Here is a 23575-nt window from a genome sequence, read left to right on the forward strand (position 1 = left end):
TCCACAGTGATTTGAGCCTGGAAATGGTGAGAGAGAGAGAGAGAGAGCGTGAGAGAGAGAGAGACACACACACACACACACACCCTCACACACACAGAAATAAGCTACAGACTGCTGACAAGTCTCCGAAGCCTTCCCAGGGGCTGATTTGCTGCTTCAAGCAAGCTGGGAAGCTGAATGTAAATTGCTCTCCGTGCTGCTAGCCTCTCATACTAACACATGTGTTGAATGCATCAGGGCATACCGGAGGAGGCAGTCGGGAGAGTGATAAAAGATCAGGTTACTTGGTTTGTAAAAAAACACTCAATGATTCAAACAATAAAAGAGACCTACCACTACTGGAGAAGTCACATCACAGGCTAGATTTTCTCCATGATTACTTTTTTTTTAATGTGACATGCAAAAAGATGCCAATCTTCACCTAAGGATTTCTAATGCAGGGTTAATGACGGAAAGCCCCATACCCAATTTGCCATGATTCATATTTAATCATTGGTTTCCTTTCATGAATATACCAACCAACCAACCAACCAACAAGAAACCCTCCAGAATATTCAGGAAATACTAAGAGCAAAGCTGCTGTCTCTGTGGCAGAAACACTCTGTGCTTCTTGACTGTGTTTAGGGCAGTGCGTCTCAGATCACATTACACACTCCCCAGCTGCCCTGGCCACACACTGTGCCCATACTCCCCGCTGCACGCCATCCTGAGCCCCAGGAATCTGGATATTTTCTGAGTAGCTGGGATATTTCACACCTGGGTGGAAACCCCCTCACCACGCCTTCCATCCATTTAAACACAGGCAAATTACTATTATGAGCTGTCATTTAAGCATCTTTAGAAGCATGCCAGATACATTCTGATTCAGGAAAGAATAAGGTTCTAGGAGCCACCACAGACAACCACTAAGATGAAAACAGAGCACTTTGAGCAGACAACTGACACAGGTAGAGGGTAGGAGTGGGGTAACAAGTGGAAAGGGAGAAAGAAGGGGAGAGCGGGTTCAGGTCCATTCCTAGGGGCTGGGAGCCAGGAATAAATCATATTAGTTCCACACACTAACATTTTTATTCGGGAGACATGGCATTCAAATGAATATTAACCTTTTTGTCAGGAGAAATGGGATTCAAATGAATGTAAAACACAGCCATGCAGGAAAAAACAAGTCACAGAGGGCTAATTTTTCAGTGGTATGTGTCAGGAGACTTAAAAATGGTTTGAGGACATGATGCTAAAATATTAAACCAAAAGAACAGATCTCTTTAGGCTAAAATCGTCACCATTTTTTGCCTATCATGTAAAGTAGATTTGTGTCCATATTCAACCAAGATTCCTTCTCCTACACCTGAAACACCAGTCCCAGAGAAAAACATGATTTAGAGGGATGCTTAGATGCTTCACCCAAGGCTGAGCAGGCCAAGTATAGGGATTCAAGTGACATGCTCAGAGAGCCACGTGGATTTTACCAACCATAGGGCAGTTATTTGAGCTACTTTCTATTTGAGGTGTGCACATTAACTATAATAATACACATCTCAGTAAGTCTGAGATGGCCAGAATTCTGAATGGTGTCGGGCATCTAATCCCCATGTTCCACATTTCTGCTCAGATACTGAACTGCTATTTAACCACAGTTTCCATTTTCTGCCACTATTCAGTAACATTCCTCTTGTTATGCAATAGTAAAAGGTAGAACATCTCAAGATGGCAAAATAAATCTTTCAAGTTCTTCATTGATTCAACCCTTGCTCATCTTCAAAACATAGGGAAATCTGGGGGACGGGCAGTACCTTTACTGCTTCTACCGCTCATTGACTTCAATCAGGTGAACCTTGTTTATTAGCTGTGTGTCTTTTGAGGGATGAGGATGAGGAAGGTGCTTTATACAAATTCTTCATAAGCTGAAGAGTCTAAGCAGATGGATTCAATTTCGACTTTCCCACCTAAATCTTGACATTCTTCACTAGGCAAGCAACTGAGATAGTACATCCACCTAAAGTAATTTGTCTATAGCAGATTCCAGGCAGTAGGATTTACCTCCCAAAAAAAGCCTTTGTCAACAACTATTTACTGACTATCAGAAGAGCATGGGTCTCTTTCTTTAAAAACAGAAAACAAACAAAAACAACTGAGGGGGTACAAAAATTGAGATTAAATTTAGTTCATTTACATAAAAATTTACAAGTTAATTGGGATTACAAAATATAGAAAATACAATTAACATGATATGTCTGGCCAAGGGCAGAGCACAAGAATATGTTTGAAGAAAATGCCATCATAAAATTCTTTGTAAACTATAAACATGTGTTTAAACTAATGCAAAATTTAGGAAATTGATCGAATAAACATGTATTGGCAGGAAATGAATGAACCTGTGACTTAATGTAGTTGTTTGCCCATTTCTTTGATAAAGCATGATCTTGGCTGTATTCATTTGTATATGTAAGGTTCATATTATAAGCTAAAGTGCTCTCTGCTGGTTGGATGGGAAAAAAACAGCACCTTTAAAGACTGGATTATATGGCAAAATTCTACAAAAGATCATTTTAAGAAGGAATTATTCTTTCTGATGAGGAACTCGTAACTTTGAATATTTCAAGATGTCACGTTGTTTAATCAGGTCTGACAGAAAACCCAATTTTGAAAAATATGTTTAAAATACGTCAAATTATTTAGATAGCAAAATGTATCATTTAAAGTTATAATTTAATAACAAAACTATGTGGCATAGAACATGTTTTATGTCCATTTTCTGTAACTTGATAAGTTCCAGACTTTTTAAAAGAAACAAATAATTACATCTCTGAAACTGTATAAGGCAAAAAGAGCTCCTATGTTAGAGTTAAGGTCTTAAATCATGACAAAATCAATGGTAATTTAATTTCTAACAATGTAAAAACATATTTTCACTTTATAAAATAGGATAAATTTCATTTCAAGGTTGAAAATTAAAACAACTTACCTTTAATAGAAAAAGTATTACTTATTATTTAATGATGTTTCTCTACATCTCTACTCTAGAAATATGCATTCAAAGAAATAATGATTGTTTTAATATGCCTAAAGGTGTACCAGTGCATTTTAAATTAAAATTGCTCTGTGTAAAAGTGTAATTTGATTGACCTAAAAACAGTCTAGAGGTGATTACTTGTTTCAAAAATGTTAAATGTTAACTAGTTTGCAGCGGTAATCTCTTTTCCAGCTAAATTATAAAATTCCCTCAGCTCTTGGGGAAGTTAAATTTAATCTAAGAAAAAACATAAGCTGAATATACGGAAAATATCAATTTGGATGCAAAGCTCTATCAGTTCACCAAAGAGGAAAACACGACTGGATTATAATGTTCCCACACTTTACTCCACAGAATTCACTGCCTACTTAGAGTTCACTCCCGATAGAAGTCATCATAAACTAGTTGATACAGATCTGAGACTGTTCTATTTTTAAATTAAATAACTCGCATAAGAGGACACCAACCAGGGCCAACTGAAGTCTCGTAGAACAGATCTATTTTTAAAACATAAAGTAACTTGCCATAGGAGAAATAACAGGGTTGGGGTTATTAGGAAGCACATTTTTTAAGCTATCTTCTGCATGAAATTCACTTGAAAACACTAACACTGAATATGATTGTTTGACTGATATGAAGGTATATCATATTAAAGGTAAAACAAAATGAAGCAACAACCTTCCATTGAAGTTCAGCAGAAATGCCTATATGAATAGGCTAATTTTATTTTTAAGGTTCGGACGTCATGCACTTACTGTAATTTACACTGCTAGTTGGCAAGCTAAAATAGTTACTAAATCTTACTAACAGCATTCCCTTGATACCATTCCTCAATGTTTAAAATATTTGCAAAAGTGAAAGACAAATCCACAGTCAAATAAGTTGTTTTTCTGAAAACAAAGAAATCTTTAGAGCCGAGTGAAACACTGAGATGCTGTGCCCTCTTCCTCCACCTGTGGCAAGGGTTTCCCTGAGTCACCTAGCCAGTGCACAGCATAGCTGGGACCAGAAACAATTCTACCAACTGCTCTGAAGAGCTTTCTTTGCACTCCACCAGTATCTCCCAGAGAATGCCAAATTAGCAGTGAAATGTGAGATGATATTCAATGGTAAACAAATTTGTCCTTAATAGTTATGCATTTACCTTCAATTTGAAAAAAAAATAATAACTAAGCTCCATCAGGTGCATTTCATGAAAACTTCACTGCGGAGTTTTGGTATTTACTTTGCACTACTTTGTGCAAATGCCATCAGAGAAGGGAACAGGACAAAGAGAGTGAGAGGAACTAGGTGGCCATTCTTCTTCCCACAGAGCTGGCATTGCCTTAGGCTAAGGATGGTCTTGAAGTTAGTTCCACCACTACCACCAGTACTCTTTCATTCTCCTGCTTCCCAGTATCTCAAGTGATGTTCCTGGGGCCCTAAACTTCTAGGTCATAGAAAAGATTTACAAATACTAAAGCATCAGAGTATAATTGCATTGATATGGTTTGGCTGTCTCCCCACTCAAATCTCACCTTGAATCTTAGTAGCTCCCACAATTCCCACCTGTTGTGGGAGGGACGGGTGGGAAGTAATGAATCATGGGGTCAGGTCTTTCCTGTGCTTTTTTATGATAGTGAATAAGTCTCATGAGATCTGATGGTTTTATAAAGGGAGTTTCCCTGCAAAAGTTCTGTTACTCTCTCTTGTTTGCCACCATGTAAGATGTGCCTTTCTCCTTCGACTATGATTGTGAGGCCTCCCCAGCCATGTGGAACTGTGAGTCCATTAGACCTCTTTTTCTTTATAAATTACCCAGTCTCAGGTGTGCCTTTATCAGCAGCATGAAAACAGACTAACACATGTATGTATCAAAGTCATCATGTTTTATAAAATGTCTTTGTATTTTTAATGTGATGAAAGCATCTAAAGAACCCTGCTTTACATATTAGGCTTCTAGTCTTCTTTGAGTCTTCATGAAAAATGATCACAGTGACATTGGTCCACCTTCTTACAGCAACTGGAAATTCAGGTAGGTGTGGGGTGTAAGGTGAAGCAGAAATGAGATTGTGAATTGAGTTGCAATTTTCAACCCATCCTCAAATATCTACAATGATTTTTGCCATATCTAATGATCATTTGTAAATTAAGATAGAATTTTGTAAACCTAGTTTAACTGTAAGCAACACTATTTGTGACAGTATGGTTTTGATACACTAGATTCATTTTTGACAATGCATTGAACCCTTCAACCAGGTCCATAACAGGATTTTCCGGTTTTGTTCCGAGTTTTCTTTCTTTCCTGGTTATTCAGCCATATGCCCATTAAAATACAACGATATAATAAAAGTACATTAGTAAAGTAGGGAGAGACAGAATGTTCAAAGAGACATAGCTGGTAAATGCATGGTTTGCTTTTTGTTTATTTACTTCCTTGAACCTTCGTATTTTCGTTGGTATGGTTTTTTGAGCAGTGTAATTTTCTTTCACTAGGCTAACAATTTTCTCTAGAGGCCCAGTGATATTTACATGACAGATATACATTCTTTTGTAAGGTGAGGAACCAATGAGCCATTCCTTTGATCTTCCCTAAATCCATGTGTTTTACTTCATAATAATAAAGATCCTAAATGATTTTAAAAGAACCATGATGATAGAATGTAAAGATATTCCCTTGTTTTGTAAAAGGTAATCTCCAGCAATGCTCATATTAAAATGACTAAGAACTACGGCTGCTTATATTTGAGTCCATGGTGAAATGGGGTCAGTATTTCTGCTTGGCTTTCTTTTATTGCTGTGGAAAAGTCATACAAAAGATGGACAGATACAGCTCCACTGGAGTTCTTTATTATCAAATATCCATCCAACATAGCAGCTTCCCAACTCTCCATATTCCAACAATATAGAACTATCAAGACCCTTATTTGTTCATCTCCTAAAATAAAATGGATTAGAAAAGCAATTAGATTTCTTAAAATTTTAACTTAAATGATATTTCCTAGTATCTTAAAACTTTATTCTAACCTTAATGGTACCTTGCCTAAGACCAACACGATATAATGATGAGTATGTCTGGATATCTTCTATCTTTTATTTGGTTTTGCTTAATAATTGTTGGCATAGATGCCTGAAATAATTTGTTCAAGGAACAGGAGAAAAAAAATGAGCTTAAAAGATTTTTCTGGCCGGGTGCTCATGCCTGTAATCCCAGCACTTTGGGAGACAGAGGCGGGCGGATCACAAAGTCAAGAGATCGAGACCATCTTGGCCAACATGGTGAAACCCTGTCTCTACCAAAAATACAAAAATTTGCTGGGCACGGTGGCACGCACCTGTAGTCCCAGCTACTCTGGAGGCTGAGGCAGGAGAATCTCTTGAACCTGGGAGGTGGAGGTTGCAGTGAGCTGAGATTGTGCCACTGCACTCTAGCCTAGCGACAGAGTGAGACTCTGTCTCAATTTAAAGAAAAAAGAAAAAAATAAATAAAAAAGATTTTTCTAGTCACAAAAAAATAAAATAAAATAAAAAAGGAGAATAGGAGAAAGTACAATGAAAGAGGAATGAGCTATTGAAGTGGGGAGTTTGTGGAATGAAGATTATGCAAGTTGTTCTAAGATGCTCCTGCCTTACTTGTAGCCTCACCTGTGACATCAAAATATTGCCTCAGCCCCATGATCAAAAATGATACTGATATTAAAACCAGGACCAGGTTCTAGCCAATGATATTTTCATCATGTCATTATTAACCCTCACATTAGTTGGAAGTCATAATTATAAAGTTAAGGTAACATCCTTAATTTTAAAATAAATTTATACTGATTGTCATACAGTCTTCTGGATTTGTCATGGTCCTTGGCCCAGGTTTCTCCAACCAAATAACTGAGAACACATATTCTTCTTAAAGTGAGGGACTGCAGGACAATGTCAATCCTTTTATAATTATCCTTTAATTATTTGTAATATTGATGGTTTTGACACACAAATATGATTCATACATTTAAGGCATGGTAAAATGATTCAGAAAATCCTATAAGAATCAATAGTGAAAATGACATTTCCTCTGGAGTTTACCATTCATTATCAATCTAAACATTCCTCAATGAGGTATAAGGATGTGTGTTTGCTTATAACCTCATCAACATAACTTAGCAACAATCTTTTGTCATATTTACCAAATTGGATAGATACAGCTCCACTGGAGTTCTTTATCATCAAATATCCATCCAACATAGCAGCTTCCCAACTCTCCATATTCCAATATTATGCTGTGTTTTAATTTGCATTTCTTTGGCTGGTAGAACACTCTTTATATTTCTTCACATTCTTCACATTTGCTACTAACTTTCATTACTTATTTCCTATTTTGTAAATTTTATTTTCATGACTATGCTCAGTCTATCAAGATAATCAATGAGGATGGACTTATTTTTAGGTCTAAGAAACAGAGGACAAAAGGACACACAGCCTCTATTCTAAATCAAAGCGAGAAATGAATAAGTGATTGGAGAGCCACAGGTGATATCTAAATAAGTTTCTATAAAGTCCTATTCAGATGACAGCCAGCATATAAACACCGTGGTTTCTTTGGTATACCGTATTTAGCTAACTCAAACCTACCACTGCTATTATAAACATATTCCAATTTTGCCTTTTTCTAACCTCCTCTACAAAAGAATTTTAAAATCAGAATTTTCCATGTAAATTAAAGTTAGCTTGAGATAATTAATCATTACATGATTTTGTATGAAAATTTATTTATCCTCTGGGATTATACAAAATCCTCCAAAGTTATTAAGAAATCTCTCCAAATAATTAACCTCAGTATACAGGTATGCTTTATTATTTAATTCTTGTAACATAGTATATAAAATTTTTTTTTTCACTAAAACAAACCCAACTTTTATACTGACTTTGACTTACAAACTAAAGATATGCTCACTCAGAAACTGAAAATGTCCCCAAATAACTGAAAAGAACACCTAAGGAGGGAATCTGGCATAGCACCGCTGTCCAGGCATTTTTCAGGCTTGAAGGGTGGGAAAAATTATGAAAGAAATGAACTACAAGCTTGCTTTCTCTGCCTATAAAGGAGAAGACAGAGTAGGCAAAGAGGGTCACATCTAGGTCCAGGCAAACTTTTATCATCTCTGAAAATGCTAGCAATATTCTGGTTCAGTACAATATTCTGAAACTTAATAAACATGCATAGCCTGTAAGTTCCTGGCACAAAGCTTATATCAACTGATATGTATATCTTAGGTGCCAGCCCAGGGTCTGATACAGACGAGGTGCATTATAAATACCATCTGAATTAACAAACTGACAAGTAACAGAGTTACAGAGTTTTGTGTCATGCTGAACATTGTCCTATACTGAAAGTGTTATTCTATCTAAAAACTGAAGCCCCATTTTACAATTTGATGTTGTGTGAGAGATAGCATTGACGTAGAAAGCTCAGCAGGCCACTTCTCACACACCACCAAAATATAAAGGTCATTCGTAATATGCATGTATCTGATGATTAGGGGTACCAAGCATCTTTACACACAACTGTTTGACATTTATATGTATGTCTGCTTTTGAAAACTGCCTATCCAGGTATTTAGCCCTATTTTTTTTGTTTTTTTTTAGACAGAGTCTCGCTTTGTCACCCAGGCTGGAGTGCAGTGGCGCGATCTCAGCTCACTGCAAGCTTTGCCACCCGGGTTCAAGTGATTCTCCTGCCTCAGCCTCCCAAGTAGCTGGGATTACAGGTGCCTGCCAACATGCCTGGCTAATTTTCATTTTGTTTTGTTTCGTTTTTTGTTTTTAGCAGAGATGGGGTTTCATCATCTTGGCCAGGCTGGTCTTGAACTCCTGACCTTGTGATCCACCCGCCTCGGCCTCCCAAAGTGCTGGGATTACAGGCGTGAGCCATGGTGCCCAGCCATTTTGCCCATTTTTTAATCAGGTTATTTGCTTTTGTGCTGTTGAGCTGTTGGAATATATTTTAGGAATTGGAAGCCAACATGAGAAAAGACTGCAGCTTACTATTCACAATAGCAAAGACTTGGAACCAACCCAAATGCCCATCAATGATAGACTGGATAAAGAAAATGTGGCACATATACACCATGGAATACTATGCGGCCACAAAAAAGGATGAGTTCATGTCCTTTGCAGGGACATGGATGAAGCTGGAAACTATCATTCTCAGCAAACTAACACAGGAACAGAAAACCAAACACAGCATATTCTCACTCATAAGTGGGAGTTCAACAATGAGAACACATGGACACAGGGAGAGGAACATCACACACTGGGGTCTGTCAGGAGTTGGGGGGCTAGGGAAGGGATAGCATTAGGAGAAATACCTAATGTAGATGATGGGTTGATGGGTGCAGTAAACCACCATGGCACGTGTATACCTATGTAACAAACCTGCATGTTCTGCGCATGTATCCCGGAACTTAAAGTATAATAATAATAATAACAATAATAATAATAATAAAGAAAAGCTGCAGCTTGTCCAGAACCACAAAGTGACCTTGAGGCAGTACATCCATCTGAGGCAGTACGTCTTTCTGAGGCATTTCTACTAAAGTTCCAGTTGTTTCCTGAAGTTTCCTTCATTCCTCTCTTTTTGTCTGAAACTCAGTGATGCCCCCATATAATTAGATTTGTACACATTCCCAATCCAGTTTGACCAACATTCATTATGCCTCTAATATGTGCCAGAACTGAGCAAAGGGCTGAAGAGGCCAAGGTCACCAAGGCCCAGTGGGACTTGAGGCAGATGTACTGCCTCAGGGTCACTCTGTGGCTCTGGACAAGCCACAGCCTTTTCTCATGTTAGCTTCAGATTCCTAAAATACATTTTTTATATAATATATTATATAAAATATAAATATATTGATTCTTTCTATATCTTGGATATGAGCCCCTTTTCAGGCGTATAGTTTGCAAATATATTTTCCCATTCTGTAGGTTGTCTTTTTGTCTGTTGACTTTTTCCCTTGCTGTGTAGAAGCTTTTTTGTTTGATCTTATTACCTCACTCCAGTCAGAGTGGCCACCATCAGAATAGCAAAAGAAACAAGTGTTAGTGAAAATGTGGAGAAAAGAGTGCTGGTAGGACTCTAAATTAGTACAGCCATCGAGGAAGGAACAATAGGGAAGTTCCTCAAAAATTAAAAATAAGACTACCATGTGATCCAACAATCCCACTACTGGGTATATATCCAAAGGATATAAATTCAGTATGTTGAAGAGATATCTGCACTCCTAGCTCATTGCAGCACTATTCACAATAGTCAAGATATGGAATCAGCCTAAGTATCCATCAGCAGATAAATGGATAAACTGTGGTACACATGCACAATGGAATACTATTCAGCCATTAAAAAAATGAAATCTTGTCATTTGCAGCAATGTGGATGAATCTGGAGCACATTACCTGAAGTGAAATAAGCCAGGCACAGAAAGAAAAATACTGTGAGATCTCACTCATATGTAGAATCTAAAAAGTTACTCTCATAGAAGTAGAGAGTAGAATAGTGGTTACCAGGGATAGCGAAGAAAAGAGGGAAGGGGGATAGTGAGAGATTGGCTATAGTTAAATAGGAGTAATAAGTTCTGGTAGTTTATTGCATAGTATGATGATTAGAGTTAAGAACAATGTATTATATATTTCAATATAGCTTACAGAGAGGTTTTTTAAATGCTCTTATCATAAAGAAGTGATGTTTAAGGTGATGATATGTTAGCTTTCCTAATTTGATCTTTACACAATTTACACATGTATGGAACCATCACATTGTACCCCCAAAATATGTATGATTATGTGTCATTTTTTAAAAGATGATGGTTCTTATTATCTTAAACCATCCCTTTCCTTAACCTTAGCCCATCTCATCCTAATTATGACCACCTCTCTCTACCTCCACTTTTCACCAGAATTTCAGAGGTAGGTGAGAGGAAGATTGGGAATTACGGTTAAGAGGTACATATGCTGGACCAATTACTTGGTTGTTTTTAAGCTAAATAGTAAATGGCTTATTATTAACATGACATCAGAATAGCTATCTGGTGTCAAAACTATGTCATCAAAATGTCCTTAGCATTTTGATTATGGAAGGAACAATAAGCATGAGTCTGGGTGTAGTGGCTCATGGATGTAATTCCAGCACTTTGGGAGGCCAAGGCAAAGGATTGCTTGAAGCCAGGGGTTCAAGGCCAGCTGAGGCAACAAAGAAAGACTCTGTCTCCACCAAAAAAAATTAAAATTAGCCAGGTATGGTGGCAAGTGCCTGTAGTCCCAGCTACTCAGAAGGCTGAGGCTAGAGGATCACTTGAGCCAGGAGTTTGAGGCTGCAACGAGCTATGATTGCACCACCGCACTTCAACCTGGGCAATAGAGCAAGACCCCATCTCCTAATGAAAACAACAAAAAAATGAAAAGCATGAAAGAGTATAAAATACACATAACAAAGCCATGTAGTTCCTCTAATCTACACCTCTCCTGAGGCATTTCTACTGAAGTTGCAATTGTTTCCTGAATTTTCCTTCCTTCCTCTCTTAGTCTGAAACTCAATGATGTCTTCATACAGTTAGACCTACACATTCCCAATCCAGTTTGACGAATATTCATTAAGTCTCTAGTATGTGCCAGAGCTGAGCAAAGGGCTGAAGAGGCCAAGGTCAACAAAGCCCAGTGGGACTGGTAGATGTACTGCCTCAAGGTCACTATGTGGCTCTGGACAAATCTCAGCCTTTTCCCATGTGGCTTCCAATTCCTAAAATGAAGGGACATTGGATGTACCTCAGGATCTCTAAAGTCCCGTTTTAGTTCTAAAATTTTCTGATCCTGTGACAGTCCCTAATACAGCAGCCAGCATTACCCTAACAAATACTGAAATTAGTATCTTCAAGCGAGATCCTGCCTAACAAATATCTAAAATTGGCCTAGCAGTCGGGCAGCAAGGAAATTGATGTTGCATGCTGGAGAGTTAGAGTCTTGATGTACACAGTTGGTGAAATACTTGGTAAACCTGGCCTGCAGTAACTTGAAAGGCAGACTGCATGCTTGTTGTGCCTGTAAGTTTTATGTATATTGGTTGTTATTGTCAACATTTGAGAAAGTTTTGGAAGCAAGAGATGAGCTTAGGCAAAAATTACGAGAAAGTTTAAGTATAGGATTAAGAAATTTGGGGACTTGCAGAAGTGAAAAGGCTGAGTGCCCCCAAAGACCCCAGACGGTAAGATAGGATACTGAGAACACTTTGAAGGACAAAACCCATTGAGATTTAGTTCTGGAACAAAGGTCAGATTAAGAATATGCCCTTCTCCCTATCACTTCAGGTAACATATAATAGCTGCCTCTAGATGAGAGATATAGCCAAGGGAATTAGGAAGTAAAGGAAACAATAAGGGTTGGTAGTTATACCTTGACAGACCTTTGGGTGAGGTTATTGGCAAATGGAATTAACTGGAAGGATATAGATTAGACATGTACCAAGGTGAAGAATTGTATTACTAAACTGGGTGCAGTGGCTCCCGCCTGTAATCCCAGCACTTTGGGAGGCCAAGGTGGGTGGATCACCTGAGGTTAGGAGTTCAAGACAAGCCTGTCTGATATGGTGAAACCCCGTCTCTACTAGAGATTCAAAAATTAGCTGAGCATGGTGGCAGGTACCTGTAAGCCCAGCTACTCGGGAGGCTAAGGGTTGAATTGCTCGGGAGAATTGCTTGAACCCAGGAAGCAGAGGTTGCAGTGAGCTGAGATTACACCATTGCACTCCAGCCTGGATGACAAGAATAAAACTCCATCTCAAAAAAAAGAAAAAGACTTTGACATTTTGAGTGTCAAAAAAGAGAAAAAATACCTTAGAATTTCCTAAGTTACCTTCAAACTTGCAAAGGTAGGAAGCAGAAAGCAAGAGATGTATAGATTCCAAAGATGGTACAGTCTTCAACAATCACTTTAAATGTGAACATGGATGAAAATGGATGAGAAAGAATTTTCCAGAGTAATGACAAGGGCTACAGAGAGCAATCAGCAGGGAATTGCTCTCAGAGGGTAGAATTTGAGCCTAATCAAGAAATTTTATTCAATGTCAGAGCAGAAGCACCTCATAATATATACCCAACAGTAGCCCAAAATTTCTATGGACCAGGGATGATAGCTGTGGCTCACCTTCATTTTTCCAAATGGCAGTTTTATTGTGGTTGCCTGTCTTTACCCCACCACTATATATTTATTCAATGTGATGGAAGATACTATACCTTGAGCCAGATGCAATAACCATCTAAGACTTTGGATTGACTCTGGAGGAGTAGGGGAGGGCACATGATTTGCAGTGACAGAAGAGCTGGTCTCTGGCAGAGAGCTTGACATCCAACCAAGATGTGTGCTCTGCTTCTATAATATATTGTACAATGTGTATTCTATACAATGTACAATATCTATACCATAGATATTGTAGCCAGGGGCTACATTTAGTACCATGTTGCTTTGAAGTGGGACCACATGACTAATTCTCACTAATAAAAAGTAGAAATTACTTGTATCACCTCCAGAACAAAGTAGTTAAAAAGTAGGTATCTGTCCACTTTCCTTTTTGTATTTTTCCACTGAAAGGACAGGATTCTGAGCCACTAGGGGTTATGGTAGCTGTAAGATAAAAGGCTTCTGGGTCTGCAAATTACTGCATGGAAGACTGTCTGCCAATATATTAGGTGTATTAGTCCATTTTCAAACTGCTATACAGAAATACTCAAGACTGGGTAATTTATAAAGGAAAGATGCTTAATTGACTCACAGTTTTGCATGGCTGGGGAGGCCTTGGAAACTTACAATCATGGTGGAAGGGGAAGGGAAAGTAAGGACTTTCTTCCCATGGCAGCAGGAGAGAGAAGAAAGCATGTGTAGGAGGAACTATCAAACACTTATAAAGCCATCAGATCTTGTGAGAACTCACTCACTCTCACGAGAACAGCATGGGGGAAACTGCCCCCATGGTCCAATCACCTCCTGCCAGGTTTCTCCCTAAACACCTGGGGATTACAATTCAAGGTGAGATCTGGGTGGGTATACAAAGCCTAACCAAATCATTAGGTGAAGATGAACTTGAATTACATTAAGCCACTGAAATTATGGCTACTTTCATTCGAGTTTCCATAACTAATACAAACTCCAGATTAAAAATTCCTAAAGCTTAAAACTCGAGATGCCCAGGTGCGGTCTCTAAAAGCATTTATTCACCTCTAGAAACCTTGTAGAAATGGCTGATTCAAGATCTGGAGTCAAGATCTGGAGCAGAGAAATGTAAGATGAGCCTAGAACATCTTGGCTCTACAGAAAGCAAGGAAGCTGTCAAAATCCACTGCAGTCATGTTAAAAGGACTCAGTGCCAACTTAAAGAGGCTTCCAAATAGCCAGAGTGAGGCATTCAAAAACAGTAATAGATAGAATGGATTAAAATACATTTAATATGTTTAAATCCAGAAATTATAATAATACTTTAAAAAATACCCCAAAACATTATTTAACTTTGGAGGATACCTCAGGGAACCAACCAACCAAACTATTAAATAAGGAAAAAATCAAAGATTAATCCTATCTTTGTTTTAGCAACTGTACCTCAAAGTAACCAAATTGTTGATAAAGGCAAGTTTTTCTATGTCAAAATATTCCACGTAATAAATTAAGAAAGAATGACAGTTTTAGAATTTTTGTGATCCTACTGAAATGATGGATCAAAGCAATCATCATCAATGGCTGCTAAACCCATTAGCTGAAAATTTGATGGGGAACTTTATAATGGATGGATGGTCCAAGCTAATAATGCACAAACATGTTCACCAATGTTAACATCACAAAAAGAGAGATGGCTAGACAGTATGTGTTTCTGAAGGAAAGCACACAACAGCATCTATGACATATTTCTAGCAAAAAATAAACAAATAAATATAAATCTGGTTGAGTTTCTTCTTATTATTATTCTTATTATTAATAATATTGTTATTAGAGATGGATACTTACTCTGTTGCCCAGGCTGGAGTGCAATGGCGTGGCCTCGGCTCACTGCAACCTCTGCTTCCCGGGTTCAAGCAATTCTTCTGCCTCAGCATCCCAAGCAGCTGGCATTACAGGTGAGTGCCACCATGCTTGGCTAATTTTTGTATTTTTAGTAGAGACAGGGTTTCAACATATTGGCCAGGCTGTTCTTGAACTCCTGACCTCAAGTGATCCACCCACCTTGGCCTCCCAAAGTGCTGGGATTACAGGCATGAGCCACCACACCCGGTCTGTTTCTCAGTTTACTTATTATTATAATTATACAAGAAATGCAGGAGATAGAGGCACATGATACCAGTATTACCGGGATGCAACCAGCAAAATCTAAACTGTGAGAAATTCTAAGAACAAATTACCTAATTCTCTCAAAAAATATATTACAAGGGGGCTGGGTGAGGTGGCTTACGCCCATAATCCCAGCACTATGGGAGACTGAGACAGTCCAGGAGTTCGAGACCAGCCTGGGCAACATAGTGAGAACTTGTCTCTACAGAAAATAAAAAAATGTAGCCAGGAATGGCTGTACATGCCTACAGTCCCTATTCAGGAGGCAGAACTCGGAGGATGGCTTAAACCCAGGAGGCTGAGGCTGCAGTGAGCCATGTTCGCGCCACTGCACTCCAGCCTGGATGACAGAGTGAGACCCTGTCTCAAAAACAAACACCAAAACAAATGAGCAAAAATATATTACAAGGGGGAAAGGGGAGAAGGAGGAGGTCTGTTGATTAAGAGACAAGCCTATCAACCAAAGGCAACATGTACATCTTGATTGCATCCTGACTCAAACAAACCTATTATTCTAAAAAAGATAATTTCAGAAATACAAACATGTAATGTTTGATGACATTAAGATTCTTAAATTGTTGGTGTGATGTAGTATTTTATTAAGGATACTGAAACTACTTATGGATTGTCAATGATTCTAAAATTCTACTTTTGGGTAAATGGGGATAGAGTTACAGATAAAAAAGAAATTAGCTACCAGTTAAAATTGTTGAAGCTAGACTAAAGGTTACATGGAGGTTAATTATCTTATTCTAATTTTGCACATATATGAAATTTTCCCTGATAAAATGTTTAGGCAAAATAAAAAAAAGTATCAATCTCATATGAGCTCTTAATAAGTCTGATCCCAAAATCCAAATGCCTAGTACATATTTATGTATCTTCTATATGCAATGGCATCATATAAACATGGGTTTTTTTTTTGCCTGTTATAATAAACTAAGTTACTGATAGACCTTTTTCAAGTTCAAGGTAGCACATTGACTTGGCTCATTAACCATGTGGATGACAACTGAAGTCACAGATGACTGTGGCTTGAAGCAGGATAAAACTCTGGCATCAGATAGCATGAAAGAAAAGAGCACCTTAATCTCCGTGGCAATGCCTTCATTCCACAGAAGACAATGAAACTAGTTTAAAGAAAAAAAGGCATTGGTATGCCCAATCAGAAAATAATCTTGTAATTCTTTCCTTTCAACAATTATCATTCTGAAAGGTCTTACATGGAAAAGGATTTCATTGGCTATTATGGATAATTTATCATGACCATTTTTTAAATGTGCTATTTCAACCAACTTCCTTTCAGTATTGCTAAATTGCTATTGATTTTCCTCTCAACCAATCCTAACTAAAGATATAGCCTTCCTTTCAATTTCCATAATTTTGCCCCTCCCTAATAATTGTTGGCTGCTACTCGGATTTCTAAAAAGAGTAGGTGTAGTCTTTGAGCCACAAATTCTTTTTTTATGTTTACTCTGGATATACTTTATAAAAAGCGCATAATGAAAATACACTTTAGACAAGTTTGATTTATTCTATTTCTGTATTTCTCCTTCCAGGTGAAGATCTGAGAACAGTCCAAAACTATTTACCAAAGAATTCATGGCCAACTCTTGGAATCCAGTAACATAATTTAGCCGTGCCCTATCCAGAATAGTAGCCGCCAGTCATATGTGGGGATTACACCCTTGAAATGCATTGAGTGTGAATAGGGATGTGCTGTAAATGTAAAATACACACTGGACACTGAAGACTCAGTATGAAAAAACATGTAAAATATCTCTTCAATAGTTACTCATACTTACTACACGTTGTAATGATAATATTTTGAGTATATTAGATTAAAATATGTTATTAAAATTAATTTCATCTCATTCACTTTACTTCTTTATGAGGCTATTTGGGAACTACTTGAAAAGAAAACTGAAGATAAATGGAAATGCCAGTCAACCCACACAAATAATTGGGACTGAGTGTTTCAGATGTAATGGTTCTAGTTTACTATGTTTTTAAGATCAACTTAAAAGTGAAGAACAACATAAAGAATGCTTATATATATCTGCAGTAACATCATAAATATAGTTCATGAGTCTGTTGCCTAGCCCTTCTCAAAGGTCCTTGTGGCCATTTAGCAGACATGGACATTGGGAAATCTGCAGATACTCAAGTCCCTTCTACAAAACAGCATAGTATTTGCATATAACCTACTCACATGTTCCTGCATACTTTAAATCATCTCTAGACTACTTATAATACGTAATACAATGTAGATGCTATGTAAATAGTTGTTATACTGTATTGGTTTTTTATTTGTACTTTTATTGTTGTGTTGTTATTTTCTATTGTTTATTTTTCTGACATATTTTCAATCCACAGTTTGTTGAATTCGTGAATGCAGAACCTGTGGATACAGAGGGCCAACTGTAGTTAATGACATTGAAGACACCACGCAGAAAGGTGATGAAAACCTAGCAGTTATCCCAGATACCTCAAACGACATGTGTGTGCCAGAGAGCAAGAGACACAAAACACAGGGGCAGCAGCAGGTTATCACAAAAGTCATGACTGGGGTTGGTGTTCAGCAGCAATCATGACCAGCTCCGCTTAGTAAAGTCCTAAGTGGACATTTTCTGGGGCATGACCTTGGCTGTATTATTTAGCTTGCCACATTCTTCTGCTCCTGCCATAATTCCAAGCCTTGTTCTCCAGGCTTCCATTCAAATCTGCAAGCTACCCAACATTCTTCATTTTTTATTTTATTTTTAATTTTTTTTTGTGGCAGAGTCTTGCTCTGTCAGCCATGGAGTGCAGTGGTGCAGTGGAGCAGTGGAGCAATTACGGCTCACTGCAACCTTGACCTCCCAGGCTCAAGTAAATATTCTTCAAATGGATGATTTTTCTGCTAAAGTTAGCCAGAATCACAACCACTGTAGAGAACAGTTTGTAGGTTCCTCATAAAACTAAAAATTGAACTACCATATGATCCAGCAATCCTACTGTTGGGTATATACCCGAAAGAAAGGCAATCAGTATATTGAAAAGATATCTGCACTCCCATGTTTGTTGCAGCACTGTTCACAATAGCCAAGATTTGGAAGCAGCCTAAGTATCCATTAACATATGAAAGGAAAAAGAACATGTGGTACATATACACAACGGAGTACTATTCTGCCATAAAAAGGATGAGATCCAGTCATTTGCAGCAATGTGGATGGAACTGGAGGTCGTTATGTTAAGTGAAATAAGCCAGGCACAGAAAGACAAATATTACATGTTCTCACTAATTTGTGGGATCTAAAAATCAAGTCCATTAAACTCACAGACATAGAGAGCAGAAGCATGATTACCAGAGACTTGGAAGGATAGTGGAGGCTTGGGGGAGAGGTGGGAATAGTTAATGGGTACGAAAAAATAGAAAGAATAAGTAAGACCTACTATTTGATAGCACAACAGGGTGACTATAGTCAATAATAACTTAATCGTATAGTTTGAAATAACAAAGAATGTAATTAGATTGTTTGTAACTTGAAGGATAAGTGCTTGAGGGGATGGATATACCATTCTCCATGATGTGCTTATTTCACATTGAATGCTTGTATCAAAACATCTCGTGTACCCCATAAATATACACACCTACTATGTACCCACAAACTTTTTTTAATAATTTAAAAATCTAAGAAAAAATAGAAAAAAAAAACAAAGTTAGCCAGAATCAATTTCTTGTTTGCAACCAAGAACAATATTTTGATTTCAGATTATAGAATGTATAGGACAATGAACTAGACAGTAAACACAAAGATCACCATCCCTGAGTGCACACCATAACCAGCCTACTACATGTGAAGTAAGGCACGGAGAGATTGGAGGGGAATTAAGTTAATAATTGAATTGAATAACTGAGTTAATAGAAATTTTGGCTGGGCATGGTGGCTCACACCTGTAATCCCAGCATGTTGGGAGGCTAAGGTGGGCAGATCACCTGAGGTCAGGAGTTCAGGACTTGCCTGGCCAACATGGTGAAACCCTGTCTCTACTAAAAATACAAAAATTAAGTTAGCCAGGCGTGGTGGCAGTCACCTGTAATCCCAGCTACTCGGGAGGCTGAGGCAGAAGAATCACTTGAACTCAGGAAGCAGAAGTTGCAGTGAGCTGAGATTGTGTCACTGTATCCAGCCTGGGCGATGAGTGAGACTCCATCTCAAAAACAGAAAAAAAAAATCTAGACTGAATTACTTCAAGACAGACTAGAGTTTGAGAGTGTTCCCCTCACACACTCCTCCTGATGGTTCTGGTAGGCTCTTTGAGCTGTTGACTGGCTACATATAACAAGACGTTACAGCTGAAAGTAACATTCCACAACAAATCCAAAGAAAACACGCCCTAATCTTCTTTCTAAGACCCAGATCCTGGTGGAGAGAAGGGGTAGAAAGAAAACTCTTTTCCTTTTGTTTACCTCTTTTCAAAACCTACTTAGAATTTCTGTTAGTCAAGAGGCATGAATGACCCCTACGTCTTTGATGAGATCAATATCACATAGAAATTTTTAGAGTTGCCAAGGGCTACCTGAAAGATAATTAGCAGTGGCTAGAAAGATAACTGATATTTAAGTGAATATAACAATTAATCTTAAGGATCTTTATGCACCTATTAATTAACTCTTATTACCATAGGTCCTCCAAATCCAAGGAACTGATGACCATTTTTCCCTCACCCTTTTAAAACATTCCGTGCCTCTCCCGCCAAAAAGTAAAGAAATCTGTTTTAATCAAAACATATGAATTATTGCCTTATGTAAAATGTTATCTATGGATTTCTATCCCAGCATATCTTGCCTTGATCTCAAAGGACTCACTATAAAGAGAATTAAGTACTTAAGGGCAGGTAATACAGAATAATAAAAGGCAGTTTTAGGACAAATAGCCTCCATATCGTTTTCATGTAGCAAATAAAACATTTTAATCCATAATTAGGAAAATGTTTTTTTTTTCATCATGACCTTTGAGGTTTCTATTGCTTTCTGGATATTCTCAATATTTCTAAAAGTATTAACAATGTTTATTCATTTCCTTTAGGGCCTTTGAGGCTAGGAGGCCAAATGTGTGTTTACTATAAGAAAATTAAATATGTACTAAAGGTAATTTTGATGGACGTGTTCTAAGAAAAATACCTCCTGTTCAAGGGAACTGTGGTGAAGTGGATGGTTGTCTCACTCAAGTTTTAATGCATTAATTTTTCTGCTGACAAAAAAAGCTACAAACAGGAAAATGAAGGTGTCTACATGGGTTTCTGTGAGTGAAATTTCCTGTAAACTTTGACTTAAAAGCAGTTACAGTGAAAGCACATACTTATACATTAAAAATAGAGGGCCTGGAACCAATACCTATTTTCCACATGCTCTAAACTGCAAATTAGGATAAGTCACATGTTTACATAGTCCCATTGAAGCTTCCTTCCCTACATCATTGCACTAGGCAAATGACTGATATTCATAGAAGAAATTTATAGAACCAAAACTTATTAAAGAATTCTCTGTTTTAATTTTCATACAAAATGTGAGAAAAAATTAAAATAATCAGTTTCTCTTCTTCCTCTCTCTTTCCCTGTTCATCCACCCATATAGAAATCTTTCTACCTACCTTTCTATATCTTTCCCTATAATCCTTTCAATGTTTCTTTGTAAAGATTGTTATAGCAGGGACTATAGCCACAAAAAAGGCTCACACAATCTAAGGCTAATCCCTGGACTACAACTTTCACACCCATCATACTAGGCAACAGTTAATAATACGGTGTACGCTACTTGGTCCTTCGGGGGCTTTCTCTAAAAATAAATACATTTTTCAGTTCAAGACTTTATGAACTTCTTCTAAAAGTCTGGATAACAATATGTACCTGATTCTTTCCAGTCTTATTCTTTCAAAAATATATTATTTAGTTATTCATTACATTTAATAACATTTTGCAAATTAATGTTAACTTAGTATCATACTTTTTGCATATCAACTATAAGGATAAAGATATATGCCTCTTTTTACACACACATACACACACACGACTATATGTGAAAAATATGTATATAAGAAAAGTAAAATGCAGACACAGAAAATTTTTTATGAGTTTTGCCATTTGTGATCTGTAATTAATCTGCATAAAATTTACATTCATAGCAATGTTTTTTTTTTTTTTTTTACAGGCATTCCTTTGTGAACTATTACTATGTTATAACAATAGTTTCACTATGATGAGGTCTTTAAGAGGTTTACAAGGGTTAGTCCTGCAGGTTTTGCCTGAGAAACACATGTTCTCTGGCTTCCTCATAATCACCTTGCAGGGAATGATGACCGTTCTTTTCAGGCAACCATTAGCAATTTCAGACTGATTCTCACTTAATGGGATCCTTTAGATTATTGTTACTTCCAACAAGGTAAGTATCCACTTAAGTCTACGGTGTCTGAAGGAGTGAAACATTCTAGAAAAAGAAATAACATATTCAGACCTTGATATGAAGCACAGAACCTGTCAACTCAAACAAGTCCCTGGAAAATCAATTTTTTAAAAAAATTGATGAACGGTGGCAGGTAAAAGAGCTTCACATTTTTGCAACTGTCCCGTGGCTTCTTCCTGCCCACAGCCCAAGGAGAGCTAACTTATCAAGATAGGAGAATTGCAATAGTGAAAGTGTAATACATGTAGAGCCAACCAAACAGGAGGCTGGAGTTTTACTATTACTCAAATCAGCTTCCACAAAAACTCGGAGGCTAGGGATTTTGAAAGAGAGTTTGGCGGGCGGCCATTAGGAAATGGGGAATGCTGATTGGTTATGTTGAAATGAAATCATAGGGATTGGAGCTGTCTTCTTGCACTGAGTCAGTTCCTGGTTAGGGCCATAAGACCAGATGAGCCAGTTTACTAGTCCAGATGGCACCAGTTGGTCTATTAGTATGCAGGGTCTGAAAAATACCTCAAACACCAATCTTACATTTTACAATAACAATGTTACCTATAAGAGCAACTGGAGTAGTTAGAAATCTTGTAGTCTCTGGCTGTATGACTCCTGAGCTGTAATTTCCGATCTTGTGGCTAATTTGTTAGTTTTTAAAAGGAGGTCTGGTCTCCAAACAAGAAGGGGGTTTGTTTTAGGGAGGAACTGTTATCATCTTTGTTTCAAAGTTAAACTGTGAACTAAATTCTTCCCAAAGTTAGTTTGCCTGCAAGCAGGAATGAACAAGGGTAGCTTGATGATTAAAAGCAAGATGGAGTTGGTTAGGTGAGATTTCTTTCATTGTCATAATTTTCCTATGACAGATTTTTCTCACTATCATAATTTTTGCAAAGGTAGTTTCATTTTCCCCAAGATATTGCCAACAAGAAAGTAAAACAAAAAAAAAAAAAAGAAAAAGAAAGGCACGAGAGGACTGATTGACACTTCACACTGAATCCTTTCCCCATAATTCTTCAGCTTGAGACTCTTAACCTTTTTAATATTCCTAACAGCATGCCTGCAGTATCATGTACAGCATCCCTGCTAACAGGCTCAGTGAGGAAAAGAAGAGAAATTTGAGAAATGTGGATTTTACCTGACATGAATAAGACTGTGATACAAATAAGAATGTAACACTTCTTGGAATGTCAGTTTTGCACATGTGAATTTATTCTACATATTGTGTGTTCTCTATAATAGTTAGATACTGGGAAACTGTGCTGAAGGAAAAACAAATGCTTGAAATAGATCTTTAACAAGCTGTGAAATGACTGAACACTCAACAATAATGAAATCACCAACACTGAAATTAAAATTTACCCAAATAAATCCACTGCTATGAACATTAATAAGAACAATATTTTATATGTCACATATGCATGCCCTAATCAAACATGGAAACAGTCCCATATGCAGTTTCAGCCATTACCTTACTATACACTATGGCAGAATAAACTTATTTTTAATATTGTGTCAGAAAAAATTTTCCAGATTGCCTATCCACTAAATCTGATAGGATTTGAGAATAAATGTTGAGAAGTACCAGTAGATTTGTCCACTGGATACTTTAATGGTCTTAATATAAAGTCAATAGTATATCAGACACGTTTCACTTTAAGCAAATCCAATATACAAAAGTACATTTTTGAAACAAGTAAATTACCAGACTACTTAAATCAAAAAATTAATTCATATCAGAGAATCCACTGAATATAGAATTCTCCTGATTTTTAAAAAATCCAACTATTTAAATGTAATCT

At 37.3% G+C, this 23575-nt stretch overlaps 1 protein-coding gene across 2 annotated transcripts in view; it reads right to left on the reverse strand.

Annotated features, from left to right (window-relative positions):
- ANK3 (ankyrin 3) overlaps positions 1–23575 on the reverse strand; it is a 707809-nt gene that overhangs the window by 552659 nt on the left and 131575 nt on the right. The gene's annotated exons all lie outside the window — the stretch shown is intronic.

The sequence above is a fragment of the Rhinopithecus roxellana genome, chromosome 11 (assembly GCF_007565055.1).
Source record: "Rhinopithecus roxellana isolate Shanxi Qingling chromosome 11, ASM756505v1, whole genome shotgun sequence".
Lineage (NCBI taxonomy): Eukaryota > Metazoa > Chordata > Mammalia > Primates > Cercopithecidae > Rhinopithecus > Rhinopithecus roxellana.